Here is a 22,240-nt window from a genome sequence, read left to right on the forward strand (position 1 = left end):
CTTTACCATGTAGGGCCCAGGGATTGAACTCATTTTGTCAGCCTTAAAATGTAAGTGACATGATCTGCTGAACCATCTTGCTGATCCAAGGACATTTTTATATATACATATAATATACTTTGACCATGTTCTTACTCTATACCCTCTAGCATTCTGTTTTCCTTCCTTCACCCATATAAATAGTTGTCTTTGTTCTTGTAGAGAATTTCACTTCTACTTTTCCATAAGTTATCAATACATACATTCATGTATCTATGTATGACTTAGGATCCACAAACAAGACAAATCATGCAATGTATGTCCACCTCAGTCTGACATAATTTGTTTTCTATGATGGTCTTCATTTGCACACATTTTCTGCAAATGATATCAATTTGTTCTTTATTTACAAGAGCACACATTTTATTATTCATCTGTAAGAGATTTTCTTTATCCATTCCTCTGTTAACAGATATTTATGCTGAGTCCATAATCTAGCTATTGTGAACAGTGCTGCCATACATATTAGTGTGCAAGTATTTCTGTGGTATGTCAAATTAATATCTTTTAGATAAATATTCTTTTTTTAGGTTTTGGAGGAAACTCCATGCTGATTTCCATAAAGGTTGAACTAGTTACAGTCCCACCAGCTGTGTATAAATATTTCCTTGCCTCACCATCATTTACTTTCTTAATTATTTTATTCTCATGTAGTTTTTATTTGTTTTTTCCCTCACAGATAATGATAGTAAACATTTTTCATATGTTTGTTTGTAAGTGAAGAGACAATCTATACATTAGGGAAAAATATGTATTTATTTATTTACCATACAATTAATTGACTTTTAGAATATATGAAGAACAAAAAAACTCAAGCTAAAAAAATCAAGCAGGTTAGTGAAATAAACACTGTTTTCAAAAGGAGAATAAGTGGTTATTTAATGTTTTTAATGATACGATTCTACTTAAAAGCAGACTAATTAAATTTTCAAGGCATCTTCTCCCTGACAGATGGATCTTAGAATTAGTCAAATAACACTGAATGTCACTTGACTTGTTTAACAGAATAGAAATAGAGCTAGGGATTTATTTTAAATTGAGAATTATTTTCATGGGATATCTGTGTTCTTTGAGAGTTGTGACCTCTGGGATCCTCATGTGAGGAAATAATATTTAATTTCTTCTGGATTTGGTTTTGCCTACTGAGTAAAGACATACTACAATATTTAGAATAAAAAACCAGGTTTTTCTTTCTTTTTTAAGAATATGATTGTCTAAATGTATGTCTCATAATTCAGTGCTGGATATTTGATCCTCAGTTTCGGAATGAATGGTTGGTTGGAGATAGTTGAAATCATGAGAGTTTATGGTTTAGTATACTTATAAAGTGGCTTGATAGAGGGAGATTGGGGCTTTTGCTTCTCATACCCACACCTGTAAGAAGACATTGCACTCCCTCCCTCAGGAGCATGGAGTGTTCAAGATGCCATTTTCAAACTGAGGACTTTGTTGAATATTGACTATCTCAGACTTTCCAGCCTACATAGGGTCAGAAATAACTTTAGGTTCTTTAGTAATTAACCCTTGTGGCACTCTGTTATTATAGCATACATGGACTAAGACAAAGCTAGCCTAAGTTAAAGGATTTATATAGAATGATTAGAGAATAAAATTTGTGGTTTGGATTACTCTGAAGGGCAAATCATATTTCACTGTATGCCTTTTAAAGTTGGACCATAGCCAGCATGAGTAGAACTGCTAATTCAGTGCAGGTACTGGGTCAGAACAACGATTATGAATGACTTGGGAGGAGGTATTGGGATATTGGTGTCAAAAATGCCATACAGAGTACTATAAATGATTTGGGTGCTACTGATCTTAGAGCTGATTTGGTCCATGAGAGTTTTTTGATCTTGAATAATATTCATTTCTAAAAACTTCAAACAAGAAGTAGAACAAATAACACTGCTTTGTATTTTGGTATATTTTAAATATGTAGAACAATGCCCATTACACAGTAACTGTTTGGTTGTGATGTCATTATCATTATAATAAAAGTATAGAAAGATATCTAAATACCCTAGGACTAAATAGTTAACAGAGGAATTAATCTTAGAAGAAATACATGAATCCCTCAACAATATGTAATAGATTAAAAACTTGGGTGTAATATGCCAGATATCTTGAACATTATTAATTTGTCAACTATTTTGGATATTTCCCTAAAATAAATATATAATATTTGTTGCTATTTTCAAGTTCTATAAATAGGGTGGCCTCTATCTAAGACACAGAAAAGAACTGAGAATTTACGTTACAACTTCTAAGACATAGAATCTAGCTGATAGATTTGTCAGTGGGATTAGAAATTAATCTATTGCCAAATGAACTTTCATATGGGATTCCGGGCTCTACTGATACCTTTACTACAGCATTAACTAGAACCATGAAGCAGAACGAACTGCCTCATGGGGATTCATGTCTTCAGAATTTTGGAGACAATTATGCACTGTATTAAAATGCTAAATGTGAAGATGGTTTATTACATAAAAATTGATGACTAACAATGTAAAAGGAAAAATTAATGGAATGTTGATTTTCAGGACACAAATCTTTCTACCTGGAAACATCTGAGATCATGTCTGCCTTTTTCAAAATCCCCCTTCCCCTGAACCACAGAAAAAGATCTAATTGCAAGGAGTAAGGACATGGGAAAGAAACTACATATTTGGAATTAACTGTTTCCTACCCAAGAGATAAACAAGAAAACATGATATACATGGAGTCAAAGATGGTAATATTCGTGGTCCTGTACTAAATCCATACAAACTGCTTAAGTAGGATTTGCTCTTTAGTTGATGATTTATTTTTCCACAGTTTTCACCAAATCCATGAAGTTAATGTTGTCCAAGGACCATTACTGTCTGCACATGACCAAGTATTTTCATGTCAATTAATACACTGTCATGTATATGCTATTTTTGCACAGATATCTTTGAATTAGGTAATTTTAAGCAAGCTTGAATTAGGTAATTTTAAGCAAGCTTGCAAGAGGCAGGTCAATTTACAAAGCTATGTAGTGGCGGCACTGGGTTTTAGCCTGAGGCTTCTTCCTCAAAATCCTGTGTTCCTTCTTTGTGAAAGTAACATGCTGTCAGAGGATTATTTTGAGTGGTAGATTATATAGCAAGCTCTTCCAAATGGGATGTATGCCTACCAAAGGCAACCATGCTGCTGAATATTAAACTAGTTTACTTGGACATGTGTTGTAGCAGATGCTCTAAAATGATGGCTATTATGACCACAATCTTTTGTCAAATGCAGAATTTTAACAATGACTAGAACTAAAAAAGTAATCTCTTTATTAAAATGTATAAAATACATTGCTTATAAAGAGAGCTCCTGGACGTTATTCTGGGACCAGTCACTGTCTTGCTGTGAGACCTCTGGTTCTGCACTTGATTGACTTAAGCCTCAATCAATACAGATGGATAAAATGGGGAAAAAGCCAAAACTCACTGAAAAACCAGATGCTGTATCTGAATTGTGATTTCCTGAGTAAATGAATTACAGAACATTGTTCAACAGTTGTGCATTTGGAGTATCCTAGAAAAACATACTCTTGTTCCATGATAAAGAAAATAAAAGGCTGCCAAATTCTCTACCAAAGTGATTTCTATTTACTCTTCTATAACTCATAGAGAGTTCTACTTTATTTATTTATTTATTTTTTGGCTTCTCTAATGACAAAAGTAAGCTTTAATGTCCCTTTTTGGAGACTAGTAACTCTGTGCTGTGAGAAAATGCCTCTTGTGGAGATAATTTGCATGTGCTCATATATTTAGAATTCCATTTAAAATGAATTATGTGTTAGAAATCTTTGATGAATAAATTTCACAACAAGGGAATAAAGGAAAAATCAGAAAAAAACTATTGTTTTTAGCAACATGTAAGGGATTTTTCAGCTATTGATTGAGTAAATGTCAAGGACAAACATGGTTCCAGTGTAGAAGAGTCTCAGCATGTGTCTTACTTTGCTTTCTGTTTCTGTGCTGGATACTATGATCAAGAGAAATTTGGAGAAGAAAGTGTTTGTTTCCAGTTACCAGTTACAGTCTATCATCCAGGGAAGCTGAGGTAGGAACCCAAGGTAGAAATTGAAACAGAAATCATAAAGGAATTTTGCTCACTTAAGTGATCCCTGGCTCATGTTCAGCTACTTTTCTTATATAGCCCAGGCCTATTGTGGGAAATTACCAATACTGAGTCAGGTAGAAATATAAGGGTATTTAATAGGGAAAAGCCTTACTTACAGAGCAACCTAGCCACCCGGCGGGGCAGCGGTCTGTACGAAAGCCCAAAAGTGAAACTGAAAGAGAGCACACAGTCCCATCCCAGAATCGCTCTATGTCACCCTGACCACATCCTTGCAAGTGTGGTCAGGCACACCTATAGCCAGCCCCTAAGTAGGTGTGGCTACAACTTCCCCTACACAGGCTGACTTACCTAGGTCTTGTGCTGACCACAGTGGGCTGGGCCCTCCTACATCAATTAGCATTAAAGAAATTGCCCAAATAGAAACAATACTTCAATGGGAGTTCCCTCTTCTCACTAAGATTTGCAATCACTAATGGCTAGTGTCACTGGAAACTCACTAACTAATCACACTAAAATGTCCAGACAAAATTAGGGAAAAAAAACCAAACTGGTATCACTGGATATTCACATGAATCTCAAGGTGGCTTTTGATTGAGTCAACCAATGTTATTGTGTTCCACATGGTAAAAAGCAAGCCACTATTGTGATTAATTCTCCTTTTCCACACAGCTATCAGGATTCCTATGTTGATACAAATGACATGTGTTTTCTCAAAGTCACAAAACCAGACAAAGACAGAGTCCTTAATAGGTCCACAAAGCTGTATGAAGAATGTATAAGTGGTTTGAGCAAATAAATTTTCCTTTAAGGTTTTTTTTTTCCCCAGTCAGTAACAGCTTGAGAAGAAAATTTATATTTTTAAATATTATTTATGCTTCAATATTTTTAAGTCAACAATTTGCTTTAGTAGCCATATAACCAGATAAAAATAGCAATTCTTCCACATTTGGAAAGTGGAGAGAAAAATACATCAAATAATACAAGCTACTCAAAGATTCTACTACATTTCATTTTGAAATATGGAAAAGTAATTTAAAATATCTAATAAGCAAAGTATGAATTTTACCATCTTACTTTGACACCATTCTTTTCTTTCTCAATTTTTTTCTTAAGATCTGTTATAAATTTCTCTGTATTGGATTCAGTAAACACAGTAGTATTTCAGAATAACAAATAAGTAGATTTTGTCTTTAAAGTATAATCTCATAGTTTTATATGTGAGAAGTAATTAGTTTCGGTCTGCTTGAGAAACTGCAACAACTTAGTGGTCTAAGGATAAGAATTCTTTGATAGTAAAACCACAGACTGAACAAGCTGTTTATAACACCCACAGTTTGAATCTCACAGTTCCAGCTGAGTCTGTTGGAGGGAAATCTATCCTCAGAGAAATGCTCTTTGGGCTGAAAGTGCCAGTGTAGAAGAGCGAACCCATACTGAGGAAGTCTTTCCAGGCTCCCTAAGAGGTCACTTGTTGATAATTTTTTTGTTGAAAATAACAAGATATACTAATTCTTAAGTCATCACAACAGTTTTGTTGCTCATTGTTTCATCCAAAGAATAACTACTCTAGTCTATACATTAGCTACTGTCCTGCATCTGTTCTGTTCCTTATCTATACTATACATGCATATAGGGGGTATTTGAAGGAACCAGACTTTGTTACCCTGCTTCCTATGGGTGCATTTAATCCTGTTGTCATGGGATACAAGTCCTGTGTAGTCTTCCCTTCTTGTGCCTTAATCTCCATCCACAGTTGTAACATCTTTCCCAGATTCCTTTCTCTCTTTTGGATTTTTGATAGTTGCCTTTTGTTTTCTCTCCTCAGGATGTTCTTGTTGATTATTTCATTCATAGGAATATTTTACCCTACACCCAATCAGGAAGAACTAGGTTTTTTGAACACTTGGTTTTCATATCTGGAAATGCATATAATTGACACGACTTGATCATTTTTTGATTCATTTAGTTTATGTCTATATGTGTATATTTGAGTATATGTTTGTGTACCACATGTTTGTTAGTACCCACAGAGGCCTGAAGAGGGTGTCAGACCCCTTAAGGCTGGAATTACATGTGGTTGTAAGACACCTGACATGGGTGGTGGAAATGAACTCAGGTTCTCTAAAATAACAGCAAGTGCTTTTAACCAATGAACCATCACTCTAGCTCCTGAAATATTGGCTTGCATAATTATTTAATTAATTGAATTATTATCCCTAGTCCTTTAGATTCTAGAATTTAAGACGGTCATATGGATAATGTACTATAGTCTGGAATCAAATAATAAATGTATAAATATATTATTATTATTATTATTATGCCACTTTGTATCTCTATAATGAAAACCTCTACAATGAGTGATTTATTTATTATTAATACATCAAATAATTTATTTTTAATCAGTGATAGTGCTGAGTCATGACAACTATGGGAATCTAACTTGTTATCATCAAGTAAACAGGATGAAGTATTCTAGAGCCACTTTAATGTGACTGAAAAAAACCAGCAAAATGGATGAAAATTATTTCACTCAGAGGCAAATTAAATTAGCTGATATATTTTGCTCTGGTAAATGGATGAATTTTACTGGCAAAGCAAGATACCACTACTTAGATAAGTTTCATATATAAAAGTATTTAATAACTGTATGTAGGCAGCAGTGACATGTGTTTTTTTGATCAGTCAGTTTTGTACATCACTGGGAGTCAACTGAGACACTTTCATTGCTTCTGCAGTCCTAGGTATAGTAGTCTTCTGGCACAGCCATATCTGATTGAAAGGGCAAAAGTTATAGTCAGCACGGCTGTTTGACAAAGATGGAACAACTTTGAACTGCATGATGGCTGCTATGCCATTTTTGGCTTTGATCTCCACATGCTGCATGCTTGGAGGGCCTTTTAGTATTCATACAACTTGTGGATATTGGTCGATGCAAAATTTCTTATGAATCATTTATGCCTTCTCCTAAGAGTACTGCTTCTAAGCTTCCCCAGGAAAGTTCTGAACATACTATTTCTCCTGCTTTTAGGCAGATACCCTTACCTACTTGAAGGTCTTCCTTATGTCTTGGAGCTTTTGACACATAAAGACTCCAGAGATCTCTTTATGAGGCTCTGCTATATTCTTGAAACATCTGCCCCTGCACTCACTCAGGAACAAGATAATCAAAACAAAGGAAGCTAAAAAAGGTTAACAAGATTTGGTGGGCTAGAGGAGATGGCCACAGATCAGATTACAAGACCATTCTAACTACACACTCAGACAATTATGTGGCACACACAGCAACAAAGTTTGATTAGCTGAAGTTACCTCTTCCCTCCCTTCACAGAGACTTCTATTGATGGGCAAATAATGATGTAGAAACATGATTAAAGAACGAGGTGTCAGGAACTTCCTTTCTTAGAAAAGCTAGCTCATGCAAAGCCATGATGACTTATGAACAAGGGACAAAAGAATGTCAGGGTTAGACTCATAAATAAATTCTATTTGGACACAAAATACAAACAATATATTATGCCATAATTTCAATTGAATAGTAACTGCTGCAGCTTTGTTCTGGAGATCTTTCTTGGGCACTCTTACCATTAAGAGTTAATAATACACTGCTCTGGACATAGCAATCTGCCTGGGATGGCTTGGAGATTTTTTTTATGTGTGAGTCCTTGAAGCAGCAAAAGCTGACAGCCTGAGAACAGGCTGTGATATACCTCTATATACATAAAATTTGGGTTATTGTGTTGATTAATTTAAATAATTGAGATAACTGTTCTGTTATGGTTTATCAATGATTACTAAACTTATGACCCCAGATGTTACAGAGAAAAAGTGAAACACATGTCCAGAAACAAAAATTATAGTATCTCTGTTTGGAAGATGAGTCTACTCCTGCTTACTGAATTATGTATAAATAAAGAAGAATTCTGACTGGAAGATTCTCAGCACCAATACTTCCATTGCCTACTCCTTGTCTTCTCTCTGGAACCTGTCAGTTTGTAAGCATGAAACCCAGCAGTTTTCTTTAAGATTCACAAAGACGTATTACTCCTTAAGTGCTGTGGCATAAGCTAATTGCCCTTCTGTGGAAGTCTCCCACAGACAATTATTCTTGTTTGTTTATTTGTTTTGTTTTCGACACAGGATTTCTCTATGGCTTTGGAGTCTGTCCCGGAACTTGTTCTTGTAGACCAGGCTGATCTTGAACTAACAGTGGTCTGCCTGCCTCTGCATCCTGAGTGCTGGGATTACGTATGTGGCACCACCACCTGGCCCACAATTATTCTTACTCCTTAATTAACTTCAACTCCATTTTCAAATATCAGCAAATATGTTATTTACCCTCATATCCTTTCTGGAAATCCTCAGAAGATCACATTTCTTTATGCTATGCCAATAGCTCTATGCAATTTTCCTTTATAGTTGTCATTTTTACATATACATCTCATGGTAATTTTATCACAGCCTATTTTCTATTCCCTGGTATTAGACAGAAAACAAAGGTAAGGCAGTGTCCCTGCATATCTTGTTCAAATGTTCCTGTAATCCATTGTATAGCATTTGAATTGATGGATACATGATTTCCAAAGCTAAACTATGAAATCTGCAAACTATGATATCTTAGTCTAGTTTTTTCTATAGCTACATATCACTAGATATTTTAATTGTGAAATGAACAGAGTAAAGCACAACCATTGCACACATCAAAAAAAAAAGCTTTTAGTACTGCAGTGACCTTTGATACAGTATCTACTGCTGTGTCTTTTTTTGTTGTTATTTTGTTTCTTTGTTTTTTTTTTTTTTTTTTTGGAAAATATGAGGGACTTTCTATATAGGTATTTTCTAACATTTCCAAGTAGGTCATCATATCATAGGTAGAAATAATCTCTCATTAGCTCTTATTTTTGGTGTATGCAGATGCAAAACTACGGGTCACAGACTCTCCATGATAGCTTTGATGTAGAGGGCTCCTTCAGAGGGCTAACATGTCATCCTCTCTCAAAGTGAGTCATTAGGTTCAGACATAATTGTTGCAAAACCAGGGACAGTATAATAGATGATAAAAATTCCAATAGAGGATCCTGATGGGATGAACAAAAAGCTCAACAACTTAAGGGTACCATGAGGAAAAGGATGAGAATGGCTTCTACATTACTTAAGAATGACTTTAAAAGATATTTTGTGTATCTGAATTTTTAGTATACCTATCTTACTCTATGTGCATGCCTGGTTCTTATGGAGTCTAGCAATCCCTTGGAGCTGCAGTTGTAGACACTTGTTACTGGGGCATCCCCTGCCAAGACATCAATGTCCTTGGGTTAGTAAAAGGTGTAGGAATAAACTACTCAGGAGACAGTTTCATGGAACAGCATCTACTTTATTAAACGTTGAGCCACCACTTATGTAGTGGAAGCCTATCGACTGTGATTATTGGCTACATTACCTTGTATTGGATAGTGAGTGCTCACAATACTAGGACCTCTATGGAGAAGCATACTAAAGTAGATATGGAGAATACAGACCAGCTATTAGCCACTCATGCTACTTCAAAGTGCAGTGTGCCAAACAGGCTGACTGGCAGGTCATGCCTGCATTTCATCATACAGTTTCCACCTCTTTATAATTTTGTTTTCCTGAGATTAGGACTTCCTGAAGAGCAAAGTATGCCAACTAATATATTGCAACTAAAGAGATAATAGCTCAGGTAAATTGATTATAAGGCTTGTGAAAACAAAGAGGGTATCTGGGCATGGGAATAGTGCCCTTCCATATTTTAAAATTATCTCTTATATGTCCCATAACAGGAAATAGGTTGAAGTCATAAGTAAACTGCTGAGTACAAGGTCATCTGACCTACATCCGTGATAATGAGAGGGGCAGGCACCAATGCCCAATATTTTTCAGTATTGGCATTATTTAGACTAGTGTATTAAGCAAACACATGAGAAGATAGTTGCTTGCTGTCGTCTTTTGAATCTGCTCAGTTTCATTTTCTTCATTGATGGTCTCAGCTCTTCAGGACTAGGAGAGCTGGGCCAAGATCCAGATGGGCTACTGTTTTCCCCTATGGTAAGTAACAGACCAGTTATCACATCTTTCCACTTCATCAGAGGTAACCTTGTAGTCCCTGACAGAGGTGCCCAATGTTTATGAGCTGCTGTATTTCCTTTGTCATCTTTTTCCAAAAAAAATAAATTAAATAATATCTTATTAATAAGATGTTGAGGGTGAGCTTTATTCAGACCCATATTATCCCCTCTGTATTCAGTAATTTGTTCTTTGAGTTGTTTGTGTGATCTCTTCCCTGCAGCTTGATCTTGGAGATTAACAGGAATCCCAGTAACATGTTCAATTTTCCATTGGACACAACATTGTTTCCAGGCACTTCATAATGTTCTTTAGAGAAATGTTTTTGTGCCCTTGAGTATATATCACCTTGAGACAATTTTTAAAGAGTAAATAAGAAAAGAGCAAGGATATCCCTTGGTGTTTCCCCTTTATGTACTATTTAATAATTGGTATGATGTTCATTAATGGAACATTAGACTTTAGGGATGCTGCAAGAGCCAATGCAAAGACAGTGGCAGTATATGCCTGAGTCCTTATTTCTCGACATGACAGACTCTAATCATCCAGAGGGGCATTTTTTGGACCTAGTATCCTGTGCATGTCTATGGGGCCCTATCATAAGCAAACTGATGCACAGTATGTCTGCTACCTCAGTGTGCTGCACTTTCTGCCCCAAGAAGTTTTGTACTTGCGCCAGAAATTTTGTAGAATGCTCAGTTAAGTCTCAGTCTTAAATATTTGAAACTTCCTGTATTCCCTGAAGAGGGCAGAGCCTTCGAAGCTCTTAGGTCAGAATACTGATGAGGTCCAGGAGCTTTCTCAGCAGGTCATGAGAATGCTCCTTCCTCCTGTAACACCTCCACATTCAGTGCTACATTTGAGGTTCCATTTCTCTTAGCCTGCAGTTCACATTGATCATAATAATGAGACTTAAAAGTCAAAAAAATCTTGAGGGATCATCATACATGCCTGGGCTGGCTGCTTATTATACTCCAGTGTTACATTCACACTTATAGATTGTATTAATTACTTTACATATGGAGACAGACACAACTGCTGGATGGTTTAAGGTCATGCAGATAGTATGCTAAATGTCTCTGCAGGGCAGGTTTTAAAATTCAGTGGAAAAGCAACTTTGGGTTGCTCATTTGGCCAGCAATCATCATGACTAGCACAAAGCCATGAAAAGTATCTAGATACGGTGGTGGCTAGGATTCTTCACCTTCTAAGCTACAGAGTTCAAGGAAGGATATAAAGAAGACAGAATATGTCTTTCTGTGACTTCCTCCTCCTTGCCAGAAGCAAGAACTTCTATCAGCACCATCATGACTTCCTCCCTGTTCTTTTCCATTGTCCTTCTCTCTATCTGCTTAGACAAAAACTTGTGGTACTTCAGCTACACCCATACCCATGTAGACAGCCTATTATAGTTATCATAGTAGGATAGAAGATTCAGACTAGGAACATCCAGTCCTAAATTGCCCCTGTGTGCTTTATTCAAAGCTCTTGGCCACAGCTCTAGATCAAAGAATCCATTTATAGAAAACCAAGGTTTTACCTGTAGGAACTCAGATTAAAATTCAAGTGTTTGTACTAATTCCTTTCATTTTTATCATTTTTTTTACTTTGAAACCATCTTTGCTCATTTTACATACTAATTCCAGTTCCCACACCTTCCCCTCTTCCTTCTCTCCTCATCTTCCCCTCTCCCCACCCCCCATCTACTCCAGAATTCATTGTTTCTTAAGCAGGCACTTTACCACTTCCCCATTTACCTGTGCTGTGCTCTTTGACCAGGTGGACTCATGGTTTTCTTTCTTTCTTTCCTTCTTTTTTTAAAACCATGGCGTCTCTTTACCCTATATACTCATGTGCCCCACATTCGGTTGCTTCTCCAAGATAGCAATGCCTGTGGGTCAGTAAAGGAGGCAGAGGTAAACCACTCCAGAGGTGGTTTCAGGGATCAAGCAGCATCTGCTTTATTGTAGCGGAGCAGCCACTTACTTAGTGGAAGCTTATCAACTGTGATTGGTTAGCATATTCCCTTGCATTGGATAGTGAGCTCTATAGACCTCCCAGTGTCTCTGTGCACATCAAGTACATTAAAGGACACACAGAACATGAGGACTCATCTGCAGGCCTACTACATGCTACTCATGCAAGTAGCCCCTGTAAGTAGTTTTTGTTATCATTTGCACATTGTAAGCTTTTCTACTCATGCTTTACCTGCTTTTTATAATACAACTTCATTACCATATGCTTCAGCATCTTAAATATCCAACCAAAGGTCTAAGTTTTAGTTCAAGTCATATATTTCCCGGGACTATAAGGATTGCTTCTGTGATTGGATCAGTGGCCCCAATTGGTAGGACTTCTACAGAATGTGTGGGAGGTGGGGAATGTGTTTCCAGACTTCCTTTTTTTGTCACATTGTCTTCTTATTTCTAAGGATGCTTGGGCCTCACACTTGTACCATTCTCCCTTGTCATTCTGAGGTAGGAATCACACACCAAGAATGCAGGACATTATATCAGAGAAATGCCAGACCAGGCCCCAGAAATACTCAGGGAAGTGCAAGATGCAGGGTTGCAAAGTCAAACATAGAGGTAGAAAGCAAACAGAAGATTGCAAAATCAAATGAATCTATTAATTGGGATTCTAGGCAGATAATCTCAGTAAGAGGTTTGGACACAGTCAAGAGGAAAAAGGGAGGCATGTGCATGTGTGGGATGTTTTAATTTTATAAATTTTTATTATATAGTGTTTTTGTGATTATAAAATAATTATATATTTCCCTCTTCCTTTTCCTTCCTCGAAGCATGCCTGAATACCTCTCTTTGTTATTTTTCAAATTCGCATCCTCTTTTTTCATTGATTATTGTATATATATATATATATAATATATATATATATATGTCATTGTTTCTCATTGTAACATCTTTGGAAGTCAAATAACCTTTCTCATAATGGTCTCCTAAGACATCAGAAAACACAGATATTTACATTACAATTCATAACAGCAGAAAATTATAGTTATGAAGCAGCAATGAAAATAATTTTATTGTTGGTGCACATCACATGAGGAACTGTATTAAAGCGTCACAGCACCAGTGATATATGTATGGATAGAAACATGTACATATTCCTAAATATAAACTGTTCATCTCTGTGATATTATTTGGATGTTGGTTTTCAAAGCTGAATGTTTAGAATTGGATAACCAATTGGTGTATGCACATTCCTTAGTTGACTTTATTTTTCTGTGTATTCTTGAGGCTACATGGGCTTACCTACATGTTTATTGTTTTTTTGTTCATCTCTTGTTTTGGTATTCATATTGGTGAGGCTTAATGGGTGTAGCTTCTGACATTACTGATAGACACAGCTTAACAGAAAACTCCTGATCCTCTCACTGACACAATTTTTATGCAATGTTCCCTGAATATTAGATATTGAGGTTGTTTTGTGGTTGTATCCAATAGGACTGGGCTCCACAACTCTGTAATTGATTGATTGCAGTTTTCTGTAACGATTTGTGCATGTTGCAAAGAGAAGTTTTCTTGATGAATAGTGAGGACTGCATTTATCTATGGGAAGTGGGTATAAGGACAATTATCTAGCATACAGTAAGGGATTATGATTTAATAACATAGTAGTTGTAGATTCTCCTTCAAGTCCCATTACTTTATTAGCCATGAGTAGTTGGCCAGATTATTAATACCTTCTAGTAGTGGGTCTTATGTTAAATTATAGAGTTATCGGTTACTATAGGTATGCATGCCACTACTGTGTCCTTAGGGGTAAGGTGCAATGGTGATTGTTAATGTGGTTCATAGGCATCATGTGTAGGTAACCTTGTTGGTGGGAGGAAGCTTGCATATGGTATCATAAAATTCAGAGAGGATTCAGAGAGGATGCGTTCATATCAGTTCCAGGTCAGGGACTTCTCTCTATGTCCTATGTCTGAAGTATCATGTTCATTGCATTAATTTAAATCTTAATGGATTTCACAACTGTGAGAAGCAGACATGATGAAGAATACAGCAACACAATATGGCTGATTTTCATAATTATATATGACAATGATTGGAAAACAATTCCAATCACATCAGTAATTTCTGAATGGTTTGCATTTTACATGTTAAGATCAGCTAGACAATATGAGCTTACTGTTTTGTGGTCTTCGAACAAGAATGTGTGTGTGTGTGTGTGTGTGTGTGTGTGTGTGTGTGTGTGTGTGTGTGTTTATGTGTATGTGCCAGGAACCTACTCCATAAGTTTTAAGCCAGTGAAAGACCTCATCATAAAGAATTTAAATAAGTCTGGATTCTATATGCATGGAACCCACATGACCACACATACACATTTGTACATGCTACCAGAATAGGAAGGTAATCATTAGTATCACCTTGCTACAGACCTTACAATATATATCAGTGACCTACCTGCACTGCAATAGTGAAACAAATGTTTTTGGAGTAACCAAACACTGTTTGAATTGACATAAGAACCACTGCATTGTCTTGAACTTACACTTGACACTGATGAAGTGGCCAAGAACCTGAGAAAAGATTGAGCATGGACCTAAGAGTAAACTTAATATTATTATTTGGCTAAAGAAACATAGAAATACAGTGATACCTAATGACTTTCTAGTGCTATAACCATGGATCAGTACCTCAGTGAACCAATATCAAAGGTGCTTCTTGCTGTAGACGGTAGCTAACTAACACAGAGACTAACAACTGGACAATGATCAGTAGTACATCATCATGAAAACACTCCCATCAAGTTTCAGGGATATATTCAAAAGAGGAGGAGAGATGATTGTAAGAGCCAGAGGTTACAGATGACTCTAAGGAAACAGTGTCTTCCAGACATGAAAAGACAGATGCATACATGACAAAAGACTGTTGTAGCATTGTCAAAACCTGTACAGCTTTAAGCCAGTCAATCTTATGTTTCTTGTTTCTTTATAAAGAACAAAGTTAAAAAAAAAGAATATATATATTGGTTGGGTATGGAGTTGTGGAGGATCTAAATGGGTTGGGGAGGATCATATGATCAAAATACATTTTATGAAAATATTTTTAATAAAAACAATGAGAGAAAAACATGTATATAAATACATATGCATATATGACTTCTGGGGTTTGAACTCATGTCTTCCTGCACAGGAGAAAAATACAAAGAAATTACTGGGTGAGTCATTGTCCCAGCCTCTAGAAAAGGAGTCTCAAATTAATTTTAAGTGAGTTTTAAATGTTATAGTAAGCAATAAAAGAGATCAATTGTCAGAGTTGGAACAAGTAATTTCATAACTCAATATTCCTCTAAATTATCGCCACAATATACTGTGTATTTTAATGCAATGGGCTTCTTATATGTTCACTTAATTATACAACACTTATTAACATTTGTTATTCTTGCCTCACTGAATGTTTTGCATCAAGATGTTGTATCAGAGTTGTAACCACTGCTTAACTGTTCAGGTGAGAAGCACAGAGAATATGAGATTCTCTATTGTGGATGCTATAGACAGGTTTACTGGAATGAGCTCATCGCCTCCTAGATGAAGGCAGGATTAAGGGATTTTCTTCAAAAAAAAAGGCTCTGATATATTAAATCATGTTCTTTGAAATGTGTGGTGCTATGGGGCAAAAAAGCAAGGACATCACTTTGGGGAAGTAATATCCTCTCTAAGAAATACCAGTTCTATTCATTTAAAATAATAAAAATATGTAAAGTGTACCTTGCCATTTCTGGAAGCTAAATCCAGTTCTGAAATAAGATATTCAAAACCAAAATAATGTTATTTGGGTTTACAAATGGGTTTTGTGATTCTTGATTTTTTTTTTAACAGGGGGAAATATATTATGTGTACTAGAACATCTGACTAAGATCTCTTTCTTTTCGTATTTACCATTGTAGCCAAAAATAGATTGATATTTGGTGAAATAAAAAATGAAGTATCATTTATAATTAACTATATAGAAAGCCCAATGAAGTATCATTTATAATTAACTATATAGAAAGCCCGCAGAAAGCTTACTTAGAAACAAGAATTAGATTTTTTTCTTCCAGTACCAAAGTAAAGTGCATAGGAACATATTTAAAAATTGATAGTCTTATATATGGATGGAGTGCAGAATGTGTGATGAAACATTTCAAGGAGCTATGTAAACAGTGATTGCTTGTAATTAATTACAGTCACTGATTTTTTAAATAATGCAGGTCATTGTTAGCGAAGATGTTTCTTTTCGGAGTTATGATTAGCTGTGCTTGGAAAATTGCTCTTCAGTTACCTTTTTCATGAAGAAATTTATAGGTGTACCTACATTTAGGTTTTCTGACATTTTCCTGGGTATTTATAAAAGATTCATTGTTGGAAAAATGTTTCCAAGCTATTTTAAAAGATAGGTTTTTAAACACTCTTTATGTTAAAACTATTTTTAACAAATAAAGGAAGAAATGTTTTTTCTTCAATCTTTCTTCATTCCATTCTGTAGATGTCACTGTAGCACAAGGAAAAGAAAAGAAACCTTCTTTTATGTTGGAAATATATGACTTCTACTTGCAAATGAAAGAAAGTAGTGATTGCATTTATTATGCCAGCGTTGTCATATCAACAATAAGGTTTCTAAGCAACTAGCAGAATAAATTATTTTATAGATTTATTTGCTTAGACTCACAAAATGGACCAAATGGAAGATACTTTTTTCTACCCATGATTATGTGGTAATTAAAAAAAGTCATTATGCAGAAATTATGCATTAAATTCACATTACTAAGAAGAGTTGGAAATGAATCATATGAATATAATCAATGCCAAAGACTTAATGAAGATTTGCTACTTACAAGGAAGCATTGTTGTTTTATGTTTATATGTTTGCAATAATTGGTTTCCAGGGTCTACACTGATGATTTGCATCTAGTTGTTCCAATTTTACTCTTCAAAGTAGCTAACATATGCATCTTTCACTGTGGTGCCCTTTAAACTCTCTTCAGAATGACCTCCTTGCAGAACTGTGGCACTCATTCTATTAGACATAGTGGTTAAAATCCTCTACTTATGCAAATGGCTTGTGCCTGTTCTTAAAAAGACTTCCCCAGTGTTACTGAACATATTTGAAAATGAAGCATTGATTTTTTTTCATGCAATTGCCCTCGGGATGTATGAAACTTGTTAGACATTCACAGTCCATATTCCCCAAACAGCCTCATGTAGCTTAAACATTTTCATTGCTATTTTTGAAGTGATGCTTCTGTCTCTACTTGGGAAGAAGCTGACCTGAATCCAGCAGAGATTAGAGTCCCCTAGCCCTTTCTATTTGTTAGAACTTCCTCTACAGTTTTGATTTGCACAGATTTCTGGTAATATATTAAATGGCAAACTTTTCATTTTAGGTCAAAGAAACAAAACACTGCTAGAAGTCTTGGGAAATGCTATTTTGTATTCATCTACCCTGGACACATATGCCAGTGAAGAATATTATCACTGCTCACAAAGAGCACCTATTTCCCCTTACTTTGTAAAACATGCCCTTTCTTCTCACATTACTGTATTTCTTCTGAGAATATTTCTTTCTGGAATTCATAGTTTGCACATAGACAAAAAATAAGGAAAAGGTAACAATTTTAAATAATCACTACATTAATTATAGCATTTACTGCATTTTCCTATTTCAAATATTTCATAAGCATATGCTCTGATGTTATTATCTATCTTGATGAGTCATTTTCTCTTACTAATATAAACATATCTTATCCATTATTGTCAGCATCTTGTGTAACTCCACAAGCATTTCAAGTCATCAAGAAATATGATTATTTTTCAAGTCACATTGTCTAGAATTACTATTTATACTCACCTACCAAATATCAGTGTTTCTATGCCTTAGTTCCACTTAGGCTATGGGTATAATCACTGCTTTTTTTCACTTATTTTTAAGTCATCATTGCATCAGAGTAAAGGAAAATATAATTAGGGATTCATGACTCTATTGAATACTCCCAGGTATTACAGAAACCACCACTTCTCTATGATGCTTGTTTTCTACTTTGGCCTTCTGTTATAGTAAACGATCTTGGCAGGTTTTCAAATAATATTACTGTGTATAATGTTTTAATTTCTCTTTATTTTATCATTTGTGTATATATGTATCTATGATATATATATATATATATATATAATATATATATATATATATTATATTATTTTCAGGTATGGATTATGTGTTTCCAAATAGGTGGAGAGGCCTAAGGAGAACATTGTGTATAGTTCCTCAGGTATTGCCCAGATTTGTGAAGGTAGTACTGTTTGTGCTAAAGGACAGGGTTTTTCACTGGATTGGGACTTATTGATTAAGATATACTAGCCACCAAAGAGCCCATATATTTCCTTATTTCCTTCACAGTTCTAGTCTTCTACCGTCTCCTGATGAATTACAATGTTTATATCGTTATAAATAGCTGGCTTATATTATTTATTTAAAATAAATTTAAGTTTCTGAAAATTTCATATGTGTATATTGTACTTGCAAAAATTCTACTGTTCCTTTCTCAATTTAAAACATGTCATCCTCAAGTTCGCTATCTCTTCTTTCTATAATTATCATTGCTAAACACACATACTAATTGAACTTATTTAGGGTTGCTTTTATGCATACATACCTTTAGGAACAACCACTTGAGATTGGATGGTTGATCAGGAGGTTCATCTCTAGAGAAGACTGACTCTTGTCTCACAACATATATTCACTGTCTGTAGATCTTCAACTAGCAATAGGGCATTGTAAAATATTCCCTATCTGAGTTGGCATGTTGACTGTTGTCATTAAGTGGGCATATTTAGGCAACCATATTGTGGAGATTTTATGAGTACAGCTTTCCTTTCATGTCTACAAGATACTATCTATCACTGTGTGTTTTGGTCTACTGTCTCATAAAATCTTTACATCTATTTTTCAACAATGTTCAACACAATGATTATTTATTCTCTGCACTCCCCTCAGTTATAGATCTATATAGTATTCTGAGTATAATGTACAAACAAACTCTATTGATGATGGACAAGGGCTACAATACTATTCATGAATTCTTTCCTGTCTGCAATTCTAGAATTAATTAAAAATGGAAATGCAGCACACAAAAGCATCTGGTACACACTAGAAGAAGTTGCAAATGTGAAATTTATTGCTGTAAATGTCTACACACAATTAAAGAGTTTATAAAAGCAAGAACAAGCCAACCCAAGTAGATGGGAAGAAATATTAATAATCACAGAGGAAACTGATGAAAATAGAAGCAAAGGAAATTTTTACAAAGAACCAATGAATCTAAAAGCTGGTTATTTGAAAACAAGATTGACAGAAATGTAGTTCAATTAACCAAAACAAAGGATGAGAAGAAGATCCAGCGTAACATAATCAGAGGTGAATGTATAAATACTACAATAGAAATCAATGACATCTAGACCGTTACTAGTGAATGCTTTACAATCTATAATCAATTTAATAATAAAATCTGAAATGAAAGACATGAATTTATCAATTCATTGCAGTCACCAAAGTTAAGCAAAGTAGAGTCTCAAAACTTACTATTCTACTGAAAAATATAGCAATAAATGACTTTTATGTCATATTTCTATATCTACATATCAGTAGATTGCTCAGACCTCACCAAAGAAACTTCTTGAAGTAGGTAGGAATTAACACAAAGCCCAATAGCCGGTCAATATGTAGATAGTGAGAGACCTTCGTACTCATACCAAAATAGGATGTCTTCATCACACTTCTCCTCTAGAGCTCAGGAATTTGTGGGAGTCTCTAAGTAAACAGGATCTTACAAACACAACAGGGATTATACATGCATGAACTCACAGAGACTGTAAAAGCATGCAACACAACACCTGCAACAGTTCAAACCAGTCAAAAATCCCAGCATTCAGAAGTGGAAGTAGACAAAAGTCACACCCCTAAATAAAATCCACTTTTAATTGATACCTCCTGGCAAAGAGAAAGTCTGTGTTTTCTAATGGAGTGACAATGGTTATATCAACTACATTCTGGGGCAGGTCTGGTGCCTTGGAATTGTCAGCCATCACATGAATGACTCTATATTTTAATATACATTTTGCTATATTTTGGTATGGTTTGGTATTTTTGTCTTATTGTCATTGATTTTATTTTTGGGTGAATTCTTTTTAATAAATTTAATTTAAATTAAAAACAATCCTATTTTACATATCAATCTCAGTTCCCTCTCCCTTCCATCCTCCCATGCTCCCCAACTACCTCCCCATCCCATCCCTCATCCAAGCCCCAGGGAGAGTGAGGCCTTCCATGAGGGATCATAGAAGTCTGTCAACTCATTTGGGGCAGGGCCTAAGCCCTCCCCCATGTACTAGACTGAGAGTATTCCTCTATGGGGAATGGGCTCCCAAAGTCCATTTCTGTACTAGGGATAAATACTAATTCCACTGTCAGAGGCCCTATAGGCTGCCCAGGCCTCCTTATTGTCACCCATGTTCATGGGGCTTGGTTTGGTCCTATGCTGGTTCCCAGGCAGTTACACTGGTGTATGTGAGCTTCCACCTGCTCAGGTCAGCTCTTTCTTTGGGTTTCCCCAGCATGATCTTGACCCTATTGCTCATCACTCCTTTGTCTGTACAACTGGATTCATGGCGTTTGGCTAAATGCTTAGCTGTGGGTGTCTGCTTCTGATTCCATTTAGCTACTGTATGAAGGCTCTACGATGGCATTTAAGGTAGTCATCTATTTCATTATCAGGGTGGGCATTTAAGGTAGCCTCTTCACTATTGCTTGGATTCATAGTTGGAGTCATCCTTGTGGATCTCTGGATATTTCGCTAGTGCTGAATTTCTTTTTAAACCTATAATGGCTCCCTCTATTAGGTTATCTTTTTTTTTCTTGTTCTTGTCTATTCTTTCCCTGACTAAATCTTCCTGATCCCTCATGTTTTCTTTCTCCCTCCTCTTCTCCATTCCTCTTTCTCCTCCCTCCCTCCCACTGCACTCCCAATTTATTCAGGAGCTCTTGTCCCTTTCCCCTTCTCCAGGGCACCATGTATGTCTCTCTTAGGGTCCTTGTTTCCTAACTGCTCTGTAGATGTGGGATGTAAGCTGGTAAACCTTTGCTCTATGTCTAATATCCATATATAAGTGAGTACATACTTTGCTTGTCTTTCTGTGATTGTGTTACCTCACTCAGGATGCTTTCTTCTGTTCTATCCATTTGCCTTTGAATTTCAAGATTTAATTTTTTTTTTTTTACTAAGTAGTATTCCATTGTGTAAATTTACCACATTTTTTTTATCCATTCTTTGGTTGAGGGGTATCTAGGTTGCTTACAGGATCTGGCTATTACAAATAATGTTGCTAGGAACATCGTTGACCAGATGTCCTTGTTGTATGAAAGTGTATCCTTTGGGTATATTCCTAAGAATGGAATTGTTGGATTTTGTGGTAGACTGATTCCCATTTTCCTGAGGAACCTCCATACTGATTTCCAAAGTAGCTGTACAAGTTTGAACTCCCACCAGCAATGGAGGAGTGTTCCCATTTCTCCACATGCTTTCCAGAATAAATAATGGTTTTTTTGCCATTCTGACAGGTAGTATCTCAGAGTTGTTTTGAGTTGCATTTCCCTGATAGCTAAGGATGTTGAGCAATTATTTTTAATTGTCTTTTGGCCATTGAGTTTTTAAGAGAAAGATGGAACATTAAGCTTGGTGACTGGGGAGGTAGGAAGGATTTGAGACAAGTTGTTGGAGGGGAAGCATATGATAAAAATGTATTTCAATAAAAAATGAAATTCTCTTCAGGTGAAAAGATTAGACAAACAACCAACACCAGGCATGAGAAACTCTCTTTTGAAATGTTGGTCAGTTTTGCTGAGAGTGGGATAAGTAATATTCTCTAGGGAAGAGCACAGAAATTATTTATCCAATACCAAACACTCAGCCATAAAAACATACATGTGAGTAAAATTATACAGACTGACCTGGTTGTATTTATAAA

Source organism: Cricetulus griseus (genome assembly GCF_003668045.3).
Source record: "Cricetulus griseus strain 17A/GY chromosome 1 unlocalized genomic scaffold, alternate assembly CriGri-PICRH-1.0 chr1_0, whole genome shotgun sequence".
Lineage (NCBI taxonomy): Eukaryota > Metazoa > Chordata > Mammalia > Rodentia > Cricetidae > Cricetulus > Cricetulus griseus.